The 23,696-nt window shown below is 42.1% G+C and overlaps 1 protein-coding gene across 17 annotated transcripts in view; it reads right to left on the reverse strand.

Moving 5' to 3' along the window:
• RBFOX2 (RNA binding fox-1 homolog 2) overlaps nucleotides 1–23,696 on the reverse strand; it is a 478,104-nt gene that overhangs the window by 120,785 nt on the left and 333,623 nt on the right. The window lies entirely within an intron of this gene.

Below are 23,696 nucleotides of genomic sequence, written 5' to 3' on the forward strand. Positions count from 1 at the left end.
AGGACCAGATGACAAAAAGCATTAGGAAGAAAAAAACCTGCTAGTCAACTAACTGAACACGCACTTTGCAGATTCCAAAACTGCATAAGCAATTGCCAAATATAATCTTGGCAATGCCTGGCACACAGCGTGCAGCATCGTTCTTGGACTGTCACACTTATTTATGAACATTTTTTCACATGATTCTTTATGTTTGTTAGGCATCAAAAGGAAGCTTTCTTGAACAAGCTGAAAGGACCCAAGTTGTCTATAGTATGGCAATTACCTGTAAAATATATAATCCAAGTATGTTTCCTTCTCCTAATCCTGCATTATCCTACATCCCGCCATGAAACAAGAGCTTATAGCAGATTCTGTACACATCTGATTACCAGATTGGATTATTCTGATAAGGATTAAAAGATTTTCGCTTAATCGTGGTTACCATTAAAAGATACCCTCACTCTAAAGCAGTGACCATCATCATTTAATGCCTGCCATACATAAACAAGTTTAAATACTGTTAAACATTAAACTTTAGACTTTTTATATAGGTAATGGAGTAACCTTGAATCTGAAAATGAGAACTTTTTATCTCTAAACCATCCTCCCATCCATAGTATAAAGGCCATACCCATGAAAATGTCCACCTCTGCAAATGAAATATTTATAGCAACTCTCAAGCAGAAACACTAACAGATACAGCCTTCTGCAGATATTCATAGCATGCATGTTACCACACACAACACAGCACACTAGTTGACAATAGCTGAAGGGTTTTATTTCTGAGAAAGTATTGTAGTCGCCACTCAGATAATAAAGAAATTGCACTTTAATGTTTATATAAAACTATGTGCTTAGGTGACCTTGTCCACACTTAAAATACAAGATATTGCTGTAACTGGAGAGGAAGGAGTGGATAAGTGTAAGGGGACTTGTGCCGTATGCAACACTACATTTTGTGCTTGCTTAGAATTGTGAAAGGTAATTTACTTCTAAAAAAAGAAAATGTAACCTTGTGGACAAGTGCAGAGCCCATTGTGAACATAAACTAGATGAGGTACACAATACACACTATTTTATTTCAAAGGCAAATGGCCAATTTATTTAATGGAACAAATGTAACATTAAGTGAGAAGCCATCAGTAACTTCAAAGAAAACATTTGCAACCGCACAGTATTCACATCGTGTCCCATGTGAGGGCATACTGTACTACCAACAAGCAGCTTCAGTCACACATTGGGCCTCTCACTATATCGGGGGCACCAATCCACACTATTTCCATGTAGGCAGACACCCACCCAGCCTCCCTATTCCTCCTAGAAGGATTTTCACCTATTCTAGGACCCGACTAGGGGAAGGTTCCCTCAATACCCTATGATACCAATACAAAAGTGCTACAATAAAAGCAGAAATATTACTTACCCCATGTAGCCAACAAAGAAAGCATAAGATATATTTAAAACCAAGTACAAAAAGTGAATATATTGCTACAGCTTAGATGTGGTTGTATCTGCATTAGTCCGTATTCCGCAAATTCATAAAAATTCCTATTTACCATATCCAATAACTTTCTGTGCACTAAACAAAAATATCAAAACAAACAATGTTAGAAACTTTCCCAGCTATCTTCTGTGAACTACAAGACAAGTGAAGGTCTGCTTTATCATTAACCACTTGCCGACCGCACATAGCCGAAAGACGGCTTCACCGCGGCCGGCCAGTTCTGAGTGGACGTCATATGACGTCCTCCCAGAACGCACTCTCCTGCGCGCCCCAGGGGGCGCGCACCCGGCGATCTCCGTGATCGCTGTGTCCTACGGACACAGCTGATCACGTGATGTGGTGAAAGGCCAATCCCACCGGCCTTTTACCACGTGATCAGCGGTGTCCAATGACACGCTGATCACAGGAAAATGCAAGTGCCGGTTCTCGGCTGCACTTTCCTCACGCTGTCAGATCGTGAGGAAAGTACTGCCGAGAACCGGCAGTTGTCAGAGCGGGGATCGGCACCGATCATCAGGGCACTGATGATCAGTGCCCTGATGATCGGTGCCCAGCAGTGACCCCCGCAAGTTCCGATCAGCAGTGCGCCCACTAGCCCCGCCCACCCATTCCCACCAGTGCCGCCCACCAGTGCCGCCCACCAGTGCCGCCCACCAGTGCCGCCTATCCGTGACCCCTAATTAGTGCTGTCTATCAGTGCCGCCTATCCGTGCCGCCTCATTAGTGCCGCCCATCCGTGCCGCCTCATTAGTGCCGCCCATCCGTGCCGCCTATCAGTGCCGCCCATCCGTGCCGCCTATCAGTGCCGCCCATCCGTGCCGCCTATCAGTGCCCCCCATCCGTGCCGCCTATCAGTGCCCCCCATCCGTGCCGCCTATCAGTGCCCCCCATCCGTGCCGCCTATCAGTGCCCCCCATCCGTGCCGCCTATCAGTGCCCCCCATCCGTGCCGCCTATCAGTGCCCCCCATCCGTGCCGCCTATCAGTGCCCCCCATCCGTGCCGCCTATCAGTGCCCCCCATCCGTGCCGCCTATCAGTGCCCCCCATCCGTGCCGCCTATCAGTGCCCCCCATCCGTGCCGCCTATCAGTGCCCCCCATCCGTGCCGCCTATCAGTGCCCCCCATCCGTGCCGCCTATCAGTGCCCCCCATCCGTGCCGCCTATCAGTGCCCCCCATCCGTGCCGCCTATCAGTGCCCCCCATCCGTGCCGCCTATCAGTGCCCCCCATCCGTGCCGCCTATCAGTGCCCATCAGTGCCGCCTATCAGTGCCCATCAGTGCCGCCTATCAGTGCCCATCAGTGCCGCCTATCAGTGCCCATCAGTGCCGCCTATCAGTGCCCATCAGTGCCGCCTATCAGTGCCCATCAGTGCCGCCTATCAGTGCCCATCAGTGCCGCCTATCAGTGCCCATCAGTGCCGCCTATCAGTGCCCATCAGTGCCGCCTATCAGTGCCCATCAGTGCCGCCTATCAGTGCCCATCAGTGCCGCCTATCAGTGCCCATCAGTGCCGCCTATCAGTGCCCATCAGTGCCGCCTATCAGTGCCCATCAGTGCCGCCTATCAGTGCCCATCAGTGCCGCCTATCAGTGCCCATCAGTGCCGCCTATCAGTGCCCATCAGTGCCGCCTCATCAACGCAAATCAGTGAAAGAGAAAAAATACCTGTTTGAAAAATTTTATAAAAGAAACAAATAAACTTTTTTTTTTTCAAATTTTTTGCACTTTTTTTAATTTATAGCGCAAAAAGTAAAGCGCCCAGTGGCGATTAAATACCACCAAAAGAAAGCTCTATTTGTGAGAAAAAAATGATCAAAATTTCATATGGGTACAATGTTGCATGACCGCGCAATTGTCAATCAAAGTGCGGCAGCGCTAAAAGCTGAAAATTGGCCTGGTAAGGAAGGGGGTATAAGTGCCCGGTAGGCAAGCGGTTAATCATGCCAGGACCAGTTCAGCTCCATTATGCGTTTACACAACAAAATTAGGCCTTATTTTGGCTGAAAGAGGTTATGACCAGGTTATCCATCTTGTCCAATCAGGGAACACTTTAGATTCATTCAGAAACTGCAAAACATTCTATGCTGTCAGTGATTTCCAGCTTCCAGGGGCATCGGCCAGGTATGGCATATACATAACATATTAGTACAAGCTAGACCAATTCAACAGGAGTTTCAATCCTTCTCCACGCTATCCAAAACTTTAAAAAAAAAAAAAAGTTTTGCCTTTATTCATACTTTAAGTTATACCCACTGGTGTGATGAATTTATCTTTCCAGTATGGTCAAGTGTGTCTTTCAGAATCCTACTTTTGGTTTTCTACTTCTTGTATCCCATTTGTTCAGACCAACTCCTCCTGACATTGCAAACATTAGAGGCTCTGATACAGATGTACCTTCCTCCTCAAAAACAACTTCCCTAACAGACGGCCACATCTTTCTGACAAGGAAATGTTATCAGAATATCTGCCCCCTCTCAAAAGTACCAAAAAGATACTCGGTAGCTACCACACAATCATGCAACATCTAGGCAAAGGAAAACAGCACTTGCACAAAAACATACTATTGTCATTTGTCTAAATCTGCAGTTGCAAAAATTGCACTTTAATGCTTCATAAAAACATGCACACCTTTTTATGTGCACTGTGTAAACAAAACAGTTCTCTCCCGTCAGCTCCTGCACACTGCTTTGCATGGCTGTGCTTACAGTGAAGCACAAACACAGCCACACAATTAACCCTTTGATCACCCCAGATGTTAACCCCTTCCTGCCCAGTGCCATTGTTAGTGTCAGTGCTTATTATTAGCACTGATCACTGTATTGGTGTCACTCAGGATGTCAGTGACACCAAGTCAGTTCCCCCCAGTGTCAGAATGCCTGACGCAGTCCTGCAATAAGTTGCCGATTGCCTCCATTACTGGTATAACAAAAAAACAAACAAAAAAAAAAACACAGTATATATACCACCATTTGTAAACGCTATAACTTTCACATAAACCAATTTACATATATTGGGATTGTTTTGTTTTTTTTATATCAAAGACATGCAGTAGAATACATTTTGGCCTAAATTTGATTTAAATTTTTTACTGGACAGATTTAATAGCAAAAAGTCAACAATATTGTTATTTTCCCCCTCAATTTTTTTTTTAATATAGTGCAATAAATTCTAAAAAAAAAAAAAAAATGCACAGGCTGTCAAGGACAACCGAAAAAAAAAAGACAAATTTTATTTGGTTACAGCATTGCAGGACCGCGCAATTGTCAGTTAAAGTAACAGTGCCATAACGCAAAAAAATGGCCTGGTCAGGAAGGGGGGGGGGGGGGGGGGGATCCTCAAAGTCAGGATCTTTCCCCAGCCTGCACTGGATGAGTCACGTTATCAGCTGAAAATGTGTCACAGGAGTGCAGAATGAACAGCACTCCTGTGATCCACAAGAGAAGTACAGCCAAAAGAGCTCCTTTAATTTAAAACACTGTTTAGCTTTAGAAGTGAAGCTATGAAGTGTTAGTTTAACCACCCCCCCCCCCCCCCGCCATATAGTAATATGACAGACGCAAGGTGGTTCTCTCGTTCTCGGAGGACGTCATATGATCTTCGACTTCATATGACGTCCTCCCATTCTAACCGCGCATGCGTGGCTCCCGGCAATCGGCGGTGCGCTGTGTCCCTCGGACACAGCGGATCACCGATCCATGGAAAGAGCCGAAGATGTCGGCTCGGTCATGTGATCAGCTGTGTCCAATCACAGCTGATGACATGTAAACAGGGAAATGCCAGTTATCTGCATTTCTCTCCTCACGAGCTGTCACGCTGACAGCTCGTGAGGAGAGGAGAGCCGGTAATCAGCATTCTTCGGAGGGGACATGTACACGGATCATCAGAGCACTAATGATCAGTGTGCCCTGATGATCTGTGTAGCCCCAGCAGCGCCACCTGTCAGTGTCCATTAGTGCCAGCTCTCAGTGCTCATCCATGCCACATTTCAGTGCAGCCCATCAGTACCACATTTCAGTGCAGCCTCATTAGTGTACATCAGTGGAGAAAAATCACTTATTTCCAAACTTTTATAACAAAAATGAAGAAAAAACTTTTTTTTTTCCTCAAAATGTTCAGTGGTTTTTGGTTTAAGAAAAAATAAAAAACCCAGAGGTGATTAAATACCACCAAAATAAAGCTCTGTCACAAACAAATGATAAAAATATCATATGGGTACAGTGTTGCATGACCACGCAATTGTCATTCAAAGTGCAACAGCGCTGAAAGCTGGAAATTGGGCAGGAAGGGGGTAGGCTAGTGGTTAAGATTATGCCAGCATTACTATTACTAACAGCTGGTTAGAGCCAATTGTACTGAAATAAATATGTAGGCTGCTCTTGCCAAGATCTCATTCTGAAAATGGTGGCTGCCCTCTGAATCCAGTAGCTTTAAGATATTCCCACTCACTAACCTTGATCAATGTTGGAGATCAGTCCACTGATTTACTGAAAGTTTGTTCCAGATCAATAATGTAAGCCAGTTAAACTTGCAACAACTAGGCAACTGTTTTTGGATGCAGGGCGGTCCTAGCAACCAGCTTGTTAATATGAAAAGTTAACTTTGGCAGCTCCCAACTCCTCTCCTCCATCCAGTACTGCCCTACCTCCTGCTCTCCACTCTGTACCACAGAAAGTTAGGAAAGTGAATGGACAGAGCTGCAGGGAGCTGGAATGTGAGGAGGGGGAAGCAGAGCTGTGGGTGTCTGAAGTGAAAGTGGGGTGAAGGACATGGTTGTGAAGGGAAACTGATGTGAAGGAGGAACTGTGATATGCAGGGGGGACAGAGGACACAGATACAAGAACACTATGATATTAGAGGAGGGGGGCTGTGAAGTGAAAGTGGGGTGAAGGACATGGTTGTGAAGGTGGAACTGCGATATGTAGGGGGAAGGAAGACACAGATGCAAGAACACCATTATATTAAAGGAGGGGGGCTGTGATGTGAAGGATCTCAAACATGCGATTTGGATCTCCGCTGGAAGAAAACATTACTGATCAGATCTCCGTACATTCTAACTCAGCACCCGTGATCTTCGACTTCAAGTGTTTTTCCAATCTGGAGATTAAAGCCTCTTCTTTGGGATGACAGTGGTCTAAAGACTTAAAGGACTTTGGATAGATCAGAAAAATTGTCAGTCTTTGAAGGGGTACAGTTTTTTTTTTTCGATCTTAGTATTACTTGTTTGCATTTTTGTGCTGTCAAGGGTCATAATAGCCTAGATATATATGAAGTGGAGATGGCTGTAAATGAGAGTGTCTGCAGTTTAGTCAGCTGATTCTAAATCATCTCTTTAATTGTATTTTTTGTAACAGGCTCACCAATAAAATTAAGCCAAAAACAAAAGCCCTAACACATTTAGTTTTGCATATCATTTGTTTTAAAAATGTATCCGATTCCTGTTATCCATGTCTGATTGTTGTAAGAGTCTGAGCCTCCTGTGAATTAGTGGCTGGCAGGAGGAACCAGAGGCACCTGTCTAGCTGGGGACCTGTATCTGACACATACAGAAGTGTTTTATAGCAAAAGGTGCCAGTTGCTCTTCAAGAGAAAAAACATTTAACTCACAATGTGCTAGAAAGGTATGTATTAAAAGGATAAGTCCAGCTTTGGGAATATGTTACATGTTCCACCTGTTTTTAGGGTGTAACATTTTCCTCCATGCTGCAGCCACTGCCATATCCCCCTTCTCTCTGTTACAGAAGTACGGGGAGAAGTTCCCCATACTAGCCGTCACTTTTTAAAAACACCGTGGCTGCGTGGGGCTCTGCCCACACAGCTGCATCATTCATAGTGTTCTGTGAATGAACGAACTACAAGTCCCAACAGCCTTAGCAGCTGTTGGCCTGTGGTTCTTAATGAACTACCACGGCACTGTGGAGCACGGGGTAGTTCATGGATTATTCCAGTCAGTATATTGGATTGCTTGTACATCCTGTATGGGCAAGCAGATATACTGACAGGTCAGCAAGACATCTGCATGGCACCAGTGATCTGCTGATAACTGGTGAAATGCTTTACAGGCTCTTGCAACAAAATATAAATGCACATTTTTTTTAACCTGCAAAAAAAAAAAAAAAAAAAAAGAAAAAAAAAAAAAGGTGAATTTATTATTTGTGGGCAAAAGGTGAACTTATTTAAACTATTTTTTTACATGGTGTCTGTTTTACATTTGTTACAGGGTCATTTTGAAAGCTTGGGATTACAAAACATTAATGGCAAAAGTAGTCAACATATATGGGGGTAAAGAGATGAACATTTGGAGGTAAAAGGTTGATGACAAACAGCAAAACTAAATAATCAAAGCTTTGTATACTCAACAAGGTCAGCTGAGATTCTTTCGTTCCACATGCACATTATGCCAGCAAGCCATGTAACTAAATGTCACCGTTAAATTCCATCTATCTATATCAACATCTCTACATATGAAAATGACAAACGTAATAAAACTCTGCTTTATAAATAAAAAAAAAAAAAAAAAAAAGCTGGCTACATTTTGCATATACTGGTACTCTGATCTGTATGGTCCACTGCATGTAACACCTTCCCTTACTCAGCCCACTCTATTCCAACCATCCTAGTTCTTGCCATGAATCTGTGTGATGCACTGCGTGTTCTAAGCTTCACCCCCACCCTCCTCCAATCCTTCTGTGCGCATAAACAGAGCCAGCGCTAAATTTCAACCCCTGCAAGTTTTATTCCTCCTAGTACTGCAAGAGAAACATCCTTGGGGAAAAAGACAGGTCAGTTGATAATTTGCATATAAGATAAATTTACAAACCCACCCACCCACCCCCCCACACACACACACACACACACACACACACACACACACACACACACGTGTAGATGTCTGCCTGTACCTCTGCAACAGGCAGGCAGTTACTTCAGTCCAGGGAGAAATCAATGAACTACGAAGATGCTCACCAGTACCCTTATAGTTCATTGAGAACTACAAGCTGTCAGCCACAAAGGCCATTGGTCTATTCATTTATAGAACTCTGTAAATGACGCAGTCCTGTGGATGGAGCCCTGCACGGCCACACTTTCTTCAAATTGTGACACTAGGTGTATAAAAAGAAGATCCCCAGTCCGCTGTCACAGAGAAGGAGGGAGTGGGACAGAATGGGGGGGAGCTAAGGGAGTATAAAAATGGGTGGAACATGTTCCCAAAGTGAACTTACCCTTTCAATATATGGAAGGATATACTCTCATTACACATTAAGGCCTCATGCACACCAAACGCTGGTTTAACTCTGGTTTCTATAGTCTTAACTCAAAAGTACCTATTGCTCGTAGCCTCTTCCAAATTCCCAAATTGTTAGTTTCTTTTTTTATGCTCCAACAATCTGACTTCTTGTTAGAAGGTGGCTATATTCATTCTCCGTGATCCCACTGTATGTAGGAATGCAGGCACCCTCTGATTTGCTCCAGAGATGGACAAGGGACTATAGGCTGTGTCATGTACATACAGCAGCAACTAACATGCATGGCTTGTTCCAACTGCAAGTGCGGGGGGAAGGAGAGGAGCTCAATGAACATTGCAAGAAGGCAAAAAAACAAAAACAGTAAAACAATATTAAGAAAAATGGACTAAGCAGTGGACGTACCGTATTTTTCACTCCATAAGACGCACTTTTTTCCCCCCAAAAAAGGGGGGAAAATGTCAGTGCGTCTTATGGAGCGAATGTAAAGCGGCCGGTCCGGTATTACTGCCGCCACCATGTCAGAATATCGGCCCGGCCGCTCACCTCTTCTCTCCTGCAGGACCTTACCTGTTCCTCGCTCCAGTCTTCCCGCAGCAGCTTCTGTGACAGCCGGGTGCCCACTGCGCATGCACGAGAAGCGCTGCGCTTTGTGAATGGTCCGGTGTCTTCTGGAGGAAGGACAACTCTGCGGAAGTGGGAGCAGGTACCTGTCAAACTCAGGTACCAGTTCCCCCTCCCTCCCCAAAGGCCCGCAGTGTCTGGTCATCCCCTGTACTGTGTCCGCAGTCTCTGGTCATCCCCTGTACTGTGTCCGCAGTCTCTGGTCATCCCCTGTACTGTGTCCGCAGTCTCTGGTCATCCCCTGTACTGTGTCCGCAGTCCATTGGTTCAGAATATTTTTTTTTCTTGTTTTTCTCCTCTAAAATCTAGGCACGTCTTATGGTCAGGTGCATCTTATGGAGCGAAAAATATGGTATATGGATTACTTTTGGAGTGTAAGAGTCAATTAGTGTCACTTTAATGCTTAATCTGATTCAACATGCTGTTTACACAAATATAACATTTGCCCTGCTGTTAAAATCTGAGAAATGCCACATTTAGTACATAAACTGAACGATGACACCTTCTACTCATTGGGGGATTTTCCTCCCTGCTAGGAATTGGAGTGATGAGGAACCTCTCCCAGCAAGACACAAATTGCTATTTTGTTTGTTTTTGTATAAATAAAGGAGTTTTATAGTCAACACTTTCGGCCTCATGCACACTTGACATTTGGCCATCTCTCCTAGACACCTTTCCTCCTTGCAGCCTTTTGGCAGAAAAGACACTTGTAAACTTGGGCATTAATTTCATTGGTCAGAATAATTTTATTGTGGCCATTAAAATGAGTTAACGCTCAAGTGCTAAACACACCTAGCCTTAACGTGCATTTATCCACATGCGCTTTGGGGCATCAAGCATTTTTGCTGCTAAAACACTGCTGCGCCTAGAAGGATCTTGTTTCTTGCCTCTAAAAACAAATGTGTGCATTGACACACAGGCTAACATGCAGGGGTGTTTAGAGGCAGAAAAAAAAGAAAAAAAAAAAGCCAGACATCCTGAATAGCATTGTTAATAATGTCCAGTGTACATGAAGCCTTCATTTTACAAAATCAGCAACGTAATACAAACCGTTCTTTTTGACAAATCTTTCATGTTGTGATAGATACCTGTCTGCTACCAACTTTCCACAACTTTCTGAACTCCCTGCATGCTTTACAAATTTCTCCTCTGCTGTTTACTTTTGATTTCTAAGGGCTACATACCATATGGTATACCTTGCTGCCCAGATTCCTGTACTGACCTGGCCTCCTGAAACAACTATTCAGCACCTCTAGTTCAAAAGACAGCCTTCTAAATGTGCGTGAACAGTCATGCAGCACTTGGTCCCATTCTGACCTATGTGGAGTTGACAGCCTGCCCTCCCCCTACTGCTGTTCAGCCAAGCTGCCCAGGAGACCAACATTCAATGAGGTCTGAGTGACAGCGTTTGTCGCATGAAAAGCAAGCATGTTAGTGCAACAATCTTGCGTGTGTTCGCAGGTAACATACACAGGATTATCAGCAGCAGGCAGACAGAGGAGGAATCGCTGTATAGTTTACTAACTGGAAGCACAATCTATGCCCTCACATCACACACAAGGGGAGACTACTGTTCTGTGCCTCCTGCATATAAATGCCCATAAATTTAGCTTCAGCCTAGGTTGGGGTGGACAGCGAGGAGATACAGGGGAAAAAATAAATAAATAAAAATAGATGCATCTGTTGCCTAATGCTGCCACGTATCAAAACTGGACCAAATGCTTCATGCACTTGGTCCCCTGGGGGGATAGTACAACAATTTTGAATGTATATATTATATTCTTTAGTAAGCAACACCAATCCAGTATTTTGGGGGTTTATGAGGACCACACAGCATTAGTTGGGCGCTCTTTCCACTATGGTGCAAACTTGTTAATTTATATTTGTCTCCTATTACAGTTAAAACATAATTTTGTGCTAAACATTTTAAAGTATAGGTATACTCAAAGGTTTAAAACCACATACAGCGCATTCATAAAGGATTTTTTTTTTTTTTTTAAATGCCTGATACTACAGTCGAACCGCTTCCTGACTGCCCTATAGCACTGCTACAGGACAGCAGGGCTGCGCAAAAATCACTATATATATATATATATATATATATATATATATATATATATATATATATACACATATATACATACACACATACACACACACACACACACATATACATATATACATACACACACATATATACACACACACAAGATTGCATTTCTGGGTAGGGGGCACACGCACCGCCCTAGTCGGCTACAGATGTCAATCACCGAGTCCCAGACGGAGATTTCCCACCAGCACCCGGTGATCGCCGAGTATCACTGACAGGGGAGAGACCTGTGTGTAAACACCACAGGTCTCTATCCTGCCAGTAGTAACATGCTGCTGTGTATTTCTTTGCTGTGCAGAGAAATACACAGCAGTATGGTTTCCCTAATAAACCACACACAGCACACATAGTAAAAGAGTACACAGTTAACCCCTTTGATTGCCCAGATGATAACCCCATCCTGCCCAGTGACATTGGGATGTCAGTGGCAGTTAGTCAGTCCCCCCTAGTGTCATAATGACCACCGCAGTCCCGCTTTAAGTCGCTGATCGCCGCCATTACCAGTATATAAAAAATAAAAGAAATTCCAGTATAAATACACATCGCCTTTTTTCAAATGCTATAACTTTCACATAAACCAATTAATTTACTTGTATTGGTACTGGTTTTTTTGTTTTTTGTTTTTTTTTTTAAACAAAGACATGTAGCAGAATCCATTTTGACCTAAATTTACTAAGAAATTTGATTTACTTTTTTTACTAGATGTTTTATAGAAATAAGTCAAAAATATTGTTTCTTTCAAAATTGTCGGTCTTTGTTTATGGCACAAAAAATAAATACACAGGTGACCAAATACCACTGAAATAAAGCTCTATTTGTGGGGGGTGGAAGAAAGAAAAACATAAAATTTCATTTATGTACAGTGTTGCATGGCAATCAAATACCACCAAAAGAAAAAACTGTTTGTGTGAAAAAAGGATGTAAAAATTAAAATTTAGGTGCACCGTTGCATGACCACACAATTGTAAAGTAACGTAAGGCATCACAAAAAATGGCCTGGTCGGGGGGGTAAATCCTCTGGAGGGCGAATTGCTAAAATGTATTTTTACTCATTCTACTCTCAGTATTCCATAATGACAAAGTGAAAACAGGATTTTTTTTAATTTTTGAAAAATGTGATATTTCAGTTTTTCCTTTTTCATACATTACACACAAGTAATCAGACCCTTTGCAACACTTGAAATTTAGCTCAGGTGCTCCCATTTCTTTTGACCACTGGAGATGTTTCTATATCTTGACTGAAGTCCACTTGTGGTAATTCCGGTTGACTGGACATGATTTGGAAAGGCACACCTCTCTATAAAAGGCTTCACAGCTAACAATCCATACTGTATCAGAGCAAAAGTCATAAGGTCAAAGGAACTGCCTGCAGAGCTCAGAGCACATATTTGCCAGCACACCATGGAACATCAAATGTCATTAGGCATGTGAAGGGTCCTGCACGGCTCTGAAACGTTGCACTTGTTCCTTTGTGATGTGAACTTTCTGCAATAAAAGCTTCGGACATTTATTGGTCCATGGTGAGATTGGCAAATATGTGCATTGACCTGAGAGGTTTTCAGCTGGTAGTTGCTGCAGCACCCACTAATGCTAAGCCTATGACCAGGAATGTGTGCGATGAGAATATTGACAAAAAATCTCCTCCGTGCAAAACACATGAAGGCCTGCTTGTAGTTTGCAAAAAACCACCTGAAGGAACAAAATTGTCTGGTCTGATTAAACCAAGATCGAACTATCTGGCCTCAGTTCTAAACATTATGCCTGGAGGAAACCAGGCACTGCTCTTCACATGCCCAATACCATCCCAACAGTGAAGCATGGTGGTGGCAGTATCATGCTGTGAGGATGTTTTTCAGTAGCAGGGACTGGAGACTGGTCAGGGTTGAGGGAAAAAAAAAAAATATGAATGGAGCAAAGTACAGAGAAATTCTAAATAAAAACCTGTACCACAGTGCTCAGTATCTTAGACTGGGCTGAATGTTCACCTTCCAACATGACAACATTCCTAAGCACACAGCCAAGACAACACATGAGGTTTAGGGACAACTCTGAATGTACTAGAGTGGCCTAGCCAGATCCCTGACTTGAAACCTATTGAACATTTCTGGAGATACCTAAAAAGGGCAGTCCACTGATGGTCCCCATCCAACCTGAAGGAGCTTGAGAGGATTTGCAAAGAATGACAGAAACCCCCCCCCCATCTAGGAGTGCAAAGCTTGTCGTGTCATACTCAAAAAAGATACATATATACATACATACAATTTAAAGGGTTACCACTATACTAGATTTCCCAAGTCATCTTTGATAACATGACTTCGCTTTGAGAACTGAGAGAATGCCTATAAAACATCCATATGATCATTTAACTTGGTTGTAGATCATAAAACACAAAAAAGGTAGCGCTATCAAATTAAATAGTGATAAAAAAAAAAAACAGTGAAAAATTTTATTTAAAATGACCCAAAAAAGGTCTAAGAATTTTCTCTATCAACAGTGAACAATGTCCATCACCATAAGAACAGATTTGTGCAAATCCACCACCAACAGAAATGAATAAACTCACCAGAGCAAATTGCCAGTAAAATTATAAACCAGCAGTTGCACTTTTTTGCTCTGGGAGCAATACTCTGCAGGCAGACTCAGCGGTGACCAGCTTTTCAAAATATTCCTCTCTCAGCTTGTAGATGTAATATTCTGTAGGTCAGGGAGACGCAGATATCCAGACCTTTAATTTATCTTCCTTGGGAGCAATACTCTACAGATCTATAACTCAGCAGCGAAAACTTCCAAACACTTCGTGCACAGGCTCAGAAAAGAAAGAAAAACAAAACAAATGATCGTGCGATACCGTACTACGCATTTGTAAAAAATCATAATCCACTCACATGGAACAGTGTCATGGCCACTAGCAAAAAACACATTTCTTTAAAATCACAGAAAGCCGAGACGACAGCCTCTTACAGAACATAGTGACATTAGTCCGAAGCTCCACCCTACGTGTTTCGTCATCCGACATCTTCACGGAGCGGAAGGAGGAACGTCACTACATCCACAACACAGCAAATTATACCCGCTTACCAGCGCGGGAACGAATTGTGGGATCAATACTTAAAGAAAAATTAATACAAAAACCATAAAATTCATATTCTTCATAAAAACAATAGTATCAAAAGATTCGAAAGTATCCTCGTATTTGGGAGTCATAGTAGATACCCCAAAAAACAAAACACAAGGGGTGTACCATACACTATTATTGATCTTTTAAAGGGGCCAGCACATTAAAGAAAAAAAAAAACTCTAACTTCACACATTCATAAATGAGCTAGTAAAAATGTAATTCATATTATCCACTCCTACAGCTGTGTACCATACACTTTATTATCAATCTTTTAAAGGGCCAATGTATTAAGGAAAAACTCTAACTTAATACACAGGCCAATAACCAAAAAATCATGACATCTAGAAATCTGTGAGGAAACAATTGAGATCAATATCAATGTTTAACCCTTGTGGTCTAAGGGTATCTAGGTTATATATCCAAAAAGTTTCCTTTTTAGAAACTTCTTTTAACATATCCATCCCTCTCCAATGTTGGTCAATTTGTATAGCCAACAACAGGCTCCAGTAATATGGCAATTACAGCACACAGCTCAACTACAGTTATATCACGAGTATTACTTGACAATTTCTCATGTTTATGAACCCACATAAACAATGTCATATACTGAAGTATGACATGATTTAGTCTTCCTGCAGCTCGAACGCATACAATAAACATGCAACCTGGGCTAACAGCCACCATATTTACTAGGATGTTACAAAGGACAAAAAACACTTCAAAAAGCTCAATTGTTAGCACAGCTAGTCATTAGCAATGGAAGAAATTGACCCTGATTCATGCACAGAAAGCCTAACAGTCAGAAAAGTCTCTCGAACCTACAGTATACCTGGTACAAAATTAAGAAAAATTGGTTAAAAAAAAAAAATTAAGAAAATACTGGGCTCCAGATGACTACATGGAACACAGATGAAACAGTCCCTAGTGCATATACTCCAAGGTCAGAATTTAACAGCTTTTGGTAGCCAGCTCAGATTCGATGGCTTCTTTATCTACTAAGATTCCATGGGTAACATTTCCTACGTCTATTTTCCCTCATCTTGGAGTTAAGAATTGCCATGTACCTGAATGGCTTACACATTATATCAAATCAGAAGCCCAACAGAATGTGGCCCTGCCTCATATGTATCAGCCTTGTAGAGGTATATTGGCTGGTGCACAGAGCAGGTAGGGCTTAATAAATATATTCACACTCACAGGGCTGGAAGAGAGGGGACCTACCAGAGAAGGTAGTGCAGACAAGTTGTGCCAGAGAACAATGGGGAAGGGAGGGGGGGGAGAATCAAGTGCTAAACAGTGCAATGTGGACACTAAGGCAGGCCATAGACGGGCCGATAAACGAAAAATCGGTCAGACCCGTTGCCGATGCTGCCACCAATGCCCCCAAAAAACGGCCGTCTTTCGTGGATTTTCCAGCATGACCGATAAAAATAAATGTGAAGATCCGTGAAAAACTGCAGACGTGCTGGCCCCACTAACGGCGTGAATATCGGCTGATTTTTCTTTTGGATGAAAATTCGGCCGATAAACGACCCGTCTATGGCCTGCATAAGAGGTGCTGTCTTAGAAGCTACTGCAGACAGTATGGGAAGACTGTGAAAGTAGCTACTCCATACACTGAGGGAGACAGGCAACACAAGGGTGTAGAGAGTTACAATGTGTATACTGCTGATAGAACAATATGTCAGATCTCGGTGGAGGTACTTGAGCCTTGCTCTTCCAGCAGTGAACAAGGGAAAGTTACAATATATCCTCGCACACAGATGAAGGAATTGATACTGTATCATTTGTCCTGTAAGCAGCTGGTCAGGGCTGATTACTTAATTCTAGAGTCTGCTCTATACACTGAGCACACAGTAAAGAGCGGCAAAATCCTCAATTAAAAAGGTAAGGCTAGCCAAACAAGCACAGATTTCTCCATCCTTGTAATGTACAGCGCTGAGCGCACTATCGGCGCTTTATAAATACTGTATAATAATAATAATAATCTATACTAAACCGTGTGGATGTAGGAATCTCCAATGCTGGCTATTGCAGACAAGCAGCCATGGCACCCGTGGCTGATGGAACATCACAACAATGACAGCAGCTGATAGGATGCAGTCACCGTTCGTTCAGCTGATAAAATTTCACAGGGCACTGGGTGGGTGACCACAAGTCTACAGGGACCCAAGGCTAGAATTGCAGCGGATTAAACAGGTAACTGCAGAGAATTCAAACTGTATGTCTAGCTTAAGCTTCATTTCCTTTTTGATTAACAGCAACTTAAAAGAAGCCGGGTACCTAGCTGCCTTTACTTTGAGTTACTTTCATTGTTATACTAATGTTTTGTTATTTAAGTGCCACTGATAGCCCCTGCGTGGGCGTACCTTTTGCTCTGTTGGTGTTAGAGCACTGATTTTTCTAACTTTCTAATTTGTTATGTGCAATTGATAGCCCCTGCGTGGGCGTGATTTGTTGCTCCTGTATTAAACGGTTTTCTCCACAGCCCGTGCCCCCTCCTCTCCATCAGGACTAACAACGCCACCATCATCCCTAGGTGTCACCCTGGACTCAAACCTTTCCTTCCAACCTCATGTCCAATCACTATCAAATTCATGCAGGCTCCACCTCCAAGATACGGATGTTCCTCACCCCAGACACCACTAAACAACTCGTACACTCCCTTATCTCACGCCTAGACTACTGCAACTCCCTTCTCACCGGCCTACCCCAACACACGCTATCCCCACTCCAGTCTATCCTGAACTCAGCGGCTAGACTCATCCACCTCACCAACCACTTCACTTCTGCCAACCCCCTCTACCAATCCCTTCACTGGCTCCTGATTGCCCAATGCATTACATTCAAATTACTAACTTTGACATACAAAGCCATTCATAACGCTGCCCCAAACTACCTCACTGACCTGATACCCAAATACCACCCTACCCATGCCCTTCGCTCCTCACAAGACCTCCTACTCTCCAGCTCCCTGGTCTCCTCCTCCCATGCCCGACTGCAGGACTTCTTCAGGACTCTCCCCATCCTCTGGAACTCCCTACCCCAATCCATCAGACTGTCACCTACCCTTCTCACCTTCAGGCGCTCCCTGAAAACCCATCTCTTCAGGCAGGCCTACCCCACCCTCACCTTACAGCCGGTCTCCTCCACTCCTCCTACCACTCCATCCCCCACAGCCACTTCCTCCTGTACTTCTACCGCCTCCCTCCTAGATTGTAAGTTCGAAAGAGCAGGGCCCTCAAACCCCTCGTGTATTGTATTGTTACTGTATTGTCTCATGTACTGTCCCCCCACTTTAATGTACAGCGCTGAGCAAACCTTTTGGCGCTATATAAACACTGTATAATAATAATATTGTTTGAGCACTATCTTTGGTGGAAGCCTGTCTCATTTCTTTGGAAAGAGGACTTTCAGAGTTTTTTTTAATAATTTTTCACCTATTTGGAGTGGGACTTTTAAATATATATATATATATATATATATATATATATATATATATATATATATATATATATAATTAGTTTATTATAATATTTTGGAGTGATACAATTATTTTTGCACGGTTTTATGGTTTAAATATTTTTTGGTGTGGGTTTGCACTAATGAGCAGCAGCATTTGTTTATTTCATTTGTTCATTCTAATTTTGGCGCTGGTGATTTATGTTTAAAACATTATGATATTCCTGTGCAGGGGACCTTTTTTTTTGCTTGTTTTTTTTCTTCTTTCCTGCAGTTTACTACCGCTTTAACAAACTGAAACCAAACTGCAGCTAACATTTATAAAGCAGTTACAGCCACAGGTTTTTTCCCTTTTGGGATAAATGTTTTACATAAATAAAAATTGATCTTTGTAAGCACTCGTCAGAGGGTTGAGACAAGCCTTTGAACATTAACTACTACATCTGCAGGACAGCTTGTTCTTTTGAAAAACAGACTTACTGGCCGGATCACCAGGTGAAAGGAAAGAAAGCCTAAAATAGAAAACTGCAGCCACCAAATCTAAGAATTGGTAAGCCGCAATATAAAATTTGATTGGTCTTTAATACCACTTTAATGAACACCTCAAATGGGCAATGCCATTATATCCAATTGTCAATTTCCTACAAGTAGCCACTGATTCTTAGAATTTTATCTTAATTTTTAATGGCACCTCCACACACTGGAAATCGCATTGCTTTTTCATGTGCTAGGAACCGTATAGCACTATGCAATTTGCCAGTGGATGTGATTTTGGAAAAAGGTGCAGAGGCCTTTTCCCTGTGTTTTCTGTAGGTATAGCAGCCCATTCAAATGAATGGGCTGCTGTGTCTGCACAAATGTGCCCAGAGTGAAACCAACATACGGTAGTTATAAAAAAAAAAAACCACTTGGTTAGTTTTAATTTATTTTAAGATCAGAACAAAAGTTTGTTGCAATTACATTTTTCTCATTCAAGGTGAAACACTGCCATAGCAATGATGTAGAAACTACTCCAAAACACAGGCATTCCCGTTTCTCTCCTTTCACATTAATGATCCACACACAACAGCAAAGGTTAAAGTATGACACACACATACAGCATACAACTAAGATGGAAAAGCTGGGACAAAGTAACATTTTTACCATTTTGCACTACTCATATGAATAAAGTGATATTTAGAACTTGAATACAGTTAAAGTATCCTCAAAGACTGATCACCTCCATACAAATGGCCCAATAGGTTACAAGATCGATATAAAGTCAAAGCAGAAGCAGGCATTTGCAACTCAGCCATGTGCCCATTTGTCTCCTCAGCATCAAGCACAAGAAGAGGGTCATTCAACAGCTGGGCTTGTGACCTCTTCAGAAAGAATCGCCAAACCAGGCTGACATCACTTAAAGTGACTGCAGCTAATTTTCTTCTAAACACTGTTTCTCAATTAACCATCCCCCCTTTGCTATGCTACCCACCCTTTCCTGTCTGTGATTGAAAGCAGACCTTGCCTGCTGGAACAGATGAAACAGGAGTAGAGAATGTGGAGGCAGACCAGATTTGTTCCCTTTGTTTTAGAATGCGCTAGTAACCAAACGGAGGTAGCATAATCTAAAGGCACCATATATACATTTTCTACAAAAAAATAATCTAAGAGACATTTTTAAAATATGTATTCCAAATATATTCCTCCTAATTTATTGAAATAGTAAAGCTAGACAATATTTTTACATTTTAGAGTGCATGTTTGTACTTCTCTGTATTATTGTGATCTTTCCAAAAAAAAAAAAAAAAAAAAAAAAAAAAAAAAAACGCATGCCATTTTATTTCTCCAGGTAGAATATTTACTTACACAAGAAAACCACACTTCATCTATTAACAGGGAACCCTACATCCAGAGTACTCTGCATATAAATCACATATCTAGGTTACTGGCAACTTTCTTCACCTCCTTTGACCTTTTACCATATTAAATTTATCACGATTTGTCTGCTACAATATTTTGTACAACACACGGCCTGACAGTAGAATCTATGGCCATTCGAATTATGCAGAAGGCCTGAAGAAGAGGGAGTTGCAAGCTTCCACTCTGCAATCAAGATATCTATACCGCATGCTCCTGGGAGTATGCAGAAAAGCTTTTTAGTTTGAAATGACCCTGTCATCCATAACTAGGTATGGATTTTTTCTTTAATTTATCACAGGCAACTTAAGCTACCCAGCTCTTATGAATAAAGCATTAAAATGTAGAAAGTGGGAGGGGGCAGGCAAACCAGCACTACACAGACGACATGCTGAAATGAAGCCCAGTCTGAACAGGCTATGGCCGCAGGCACCCAAGTGTCTACACCTCATACCACTTCATTTTTTTGTCATTATAAAGTGAGTCGCTTTTTTTAAGGTCACATATTGAAAATTTTGGGAACTGTAATTTATCACCAGTACACAGGCACACACCATGTTATGGCTTTGGTATCATGCAAGAAATGCAACTGTAGGATTGAAGCTTAAAGCGATATTTTAACAAAAAAATAAATACACACAGATACTAATCTGCCAATCTAAAAACCCCACTCAAAGACAGAGAAAAAAACAAACAAAAAAAAAAACCTAAATAGTAGCCTCCCGTAAATTCTTACCTGAACCCAAACGCAATCCAGCACTTGTACCTCTGCAGCAGCTCCTCTCCCCTCTCTCAGGCCCAGTTCACACTAGTGCGGGCCCTGAAGTTGGCATTTACACAGGCACAGTAGCCCATTAATTTGAATGGGCTGCTGTGCCCACGTTTCACAGAAGGAAAAGGTGCATGATCTTTATGACCATGCACAGAAACCACATGATCTTTTTGACCATGCAGTTCCAGTACTTGCAATCACACTGCAGGAGGAGATGCATGGGGGTGCCATTCAGAATGAAAAGCACCCCACTGCATCTTGCAAGAGAGACACGGTGCGGCTGCATCAATTCCTACACCCGCAACAAGCCTGCAGGCTAATGTGAACCTAGCCTGATGGGCTAGGCTGAGAGCCACAGACTCCAGCTGCGGTCAGTCAAAACCTGTGAGCAGAGAGGGGTATAGGGCCGAGCAGGGTTGTGTGTCCAAATAGATGCAGACAGCCTGGTTCAGCATTGAACACACACACCTCCTTGGGAGACTGCTTCCTATGGGTGCACGGGGGGGGGGGGTTGATGGAGGAAGAGGCCCCCTTCCAAGAGCACTGACAGGGTGGACCCCAGAAAAGGAGGTTCAGTCCAGCTCTGTGCAAAACCACTGCAGAGAGCAGGTAAGTATGACATGTTTATTTTATTAGGAAAAAAATGAAAGCTGTACCATCACTTTATTTAAACTACTAACAACTTTGTATATTAGGAAAAAACTGGAGAACCCATTCTAAGAAGTTGTCTTCACCTGCAATACACGTATCTTTGAACCTATTTAGTAGCATCAGGACTAAGAAGTGTTTCACACATTTTAGACAAGAAAAATACAAATGACTATCTGCAGATTTCATATTTGCTACTTGCAAGCAGGTGACAATTGGCAAGAAACTCAGCCATCTAGGGGCTTTTTTATGAACAGACTGATATAAACTGTAATGTGCGGTATCAAACTACATACAAAAGTTGAATACATCAGAGTAAAATGGAGAAAATAAACCAAATCCCATAATTTACCTTGTATTCAGATTTTGACCCCCCCCCCAAAAAAAAAACTATTTAAAATTCCACTATTACAGAATATAGAATACATAATTGTGTCCAATGCATAGAATGTGAATTTTCTTATGGTCCAGAGATTATATATTCCCTTCTGGAAGTCACACATCCTCTTTCTCTCCTCTATTCCTTCTTTTGGTCTCTTCTATTTCCCCCCCTCTTTTTTACTCACTTCTGTCTCTCTCGCTTTGCCTCACGTGGAACCTTCATATGGTTTCTGGGAGCAGTGCTCCTGGTCTGTTGCATAGTCCCTTTATGTTTTTAGATGGTTCCTCGTAACATGTTTATCTGATACTCCCCCTATCCCGTAGGACAACATTTTTTCCTGTAATCATATATGCCTGTGTATGTACACGAGTTGTCCTTTGATCGTTTTCTTTTTGTCTCTGAAAATAAAATGTTTGAACAAGAAAATGTGAATTTTCTAAATGTAAACCTGCATTGAGAGACTCCATGCAACGTTCTAGAGGTTTGGCTATTGAATAATGCTTCAAAGTGATGTCAGAACTCCTGATCTGCATTCTTGGTCTAAACAGCATGGCGGTCAAGGAGTGATCATATTAAATAGAAGAGATTGGCAATGGCAGCCTGTTCATACTACTTTAGAGTACAAGATTCATATTTAAAAAATTGATGGCCACCCTCTGAAGACTGTCACCCTGACAAATCAGGTAGGTATATTCATAGCTAAATGGACAGTGTGCACACAGCCATGCTGACAATCAGGCATCCCTGAGTAATCGCCAGGTATTAGAAGCTCAATGCTGGTCTACTGGGTTCATTCACACCTTTGGTGCACCACAAAGATAATGCTATCAGATTTAAGTAGCTAAAGTTATAAATTGACATGTACACTAGGATTTGTGTTAAGGGTTTTCTCCCCTTTCCTCCTTCACAATGTTTATATTCAGTTCAGTACACACTTCTAGAACCAGCATTTACATGGTGTGTGATAGTGGACAGAACCATTTGGGATTCTGATACATCTTGGTATTCTACAGGTTTTTTTTTTGTAACACAAAAATATGCATACAAATGCCTACATGTGTCCTATTTATATGAAGTGTTATTTTTAGTGCGCAGTCCACACCTCGTCTTCTGACATCTCTTTATCAGGGCATGCAGCACATCATTTATAAAGAAAGGCAGGGCAACCCCCCCCATCTAAGCTGGCAGGAACGTCTCAACATGAACTGAATAAGAAATCTTGTGCGCAAAATTATTTTGGTCACTGTCCTAGAGGTTCACAGACACTACAGTAACCATGTGTGCATAAATCATTGCTCGATAAAAGCAGATGTATAAATCACATTCTGGTTAATAATAAAAAATTCCAACACTAATAATACCAATAACCACACAAATGCTATTCATAGTCTGGATGCTACAACCGATTTTCAAAATTATATTAATATAATGCAGGATTCATACAGTGACAACAGTCTGTGCAACAATTTACAGCATGAGGGCAGACAGTACAATGCAATACGGGAGAAATCAGATATGTTTGTAAACAAGAAACCCCCCCCAAAAAAAAAGAAAAAAAACACAACAAAAACCAAAGCCAAAAAACAATACTTCCAGGTATGCAACATCAAAACAGAAAAGAAATGGTCACATGTAGTTGCCTTTCACTAATCACAATTACTGGGAGCACAGATTACCCATTTCTATACACATATTCTAGGAATTCCTGGGTTTTACACATAACATGGTGGATATTTTCACATGTCAAAAACTGTACAGAATTTGTTTATGGTGATATTGGTTATATTTGACTGAAAAAGCCATCAGTGTATAGGTAAAGCATTCTTTGGGGTTTCCTAACCCCAATCCGCTATACAAGCGACTTCCCTGTCACAAAACTGTTGCCCAGGAATCAGAAAATGGCAGCTTCTATCAGAGGCATCCCACGCAGGTATTCTGCTTTGTGGCACATTCCCTTT

Source organism: Staurois parvus, unplaced genomic scaffold (assembly GCF_062004578.1).
Source record: "Staurois parvus isolate SC_StPar_1 unplaced genomic scaffold, SC_StPar_1.0 ptg000597l, whole genome shotgun sequence".
Classification (NCBI taxonomy): domain Eukaryota; kingdom Metazoa; phylum Chordata; class Amphibia; order Anura; family Ranidae; genus Staurois; species Staurois parvus.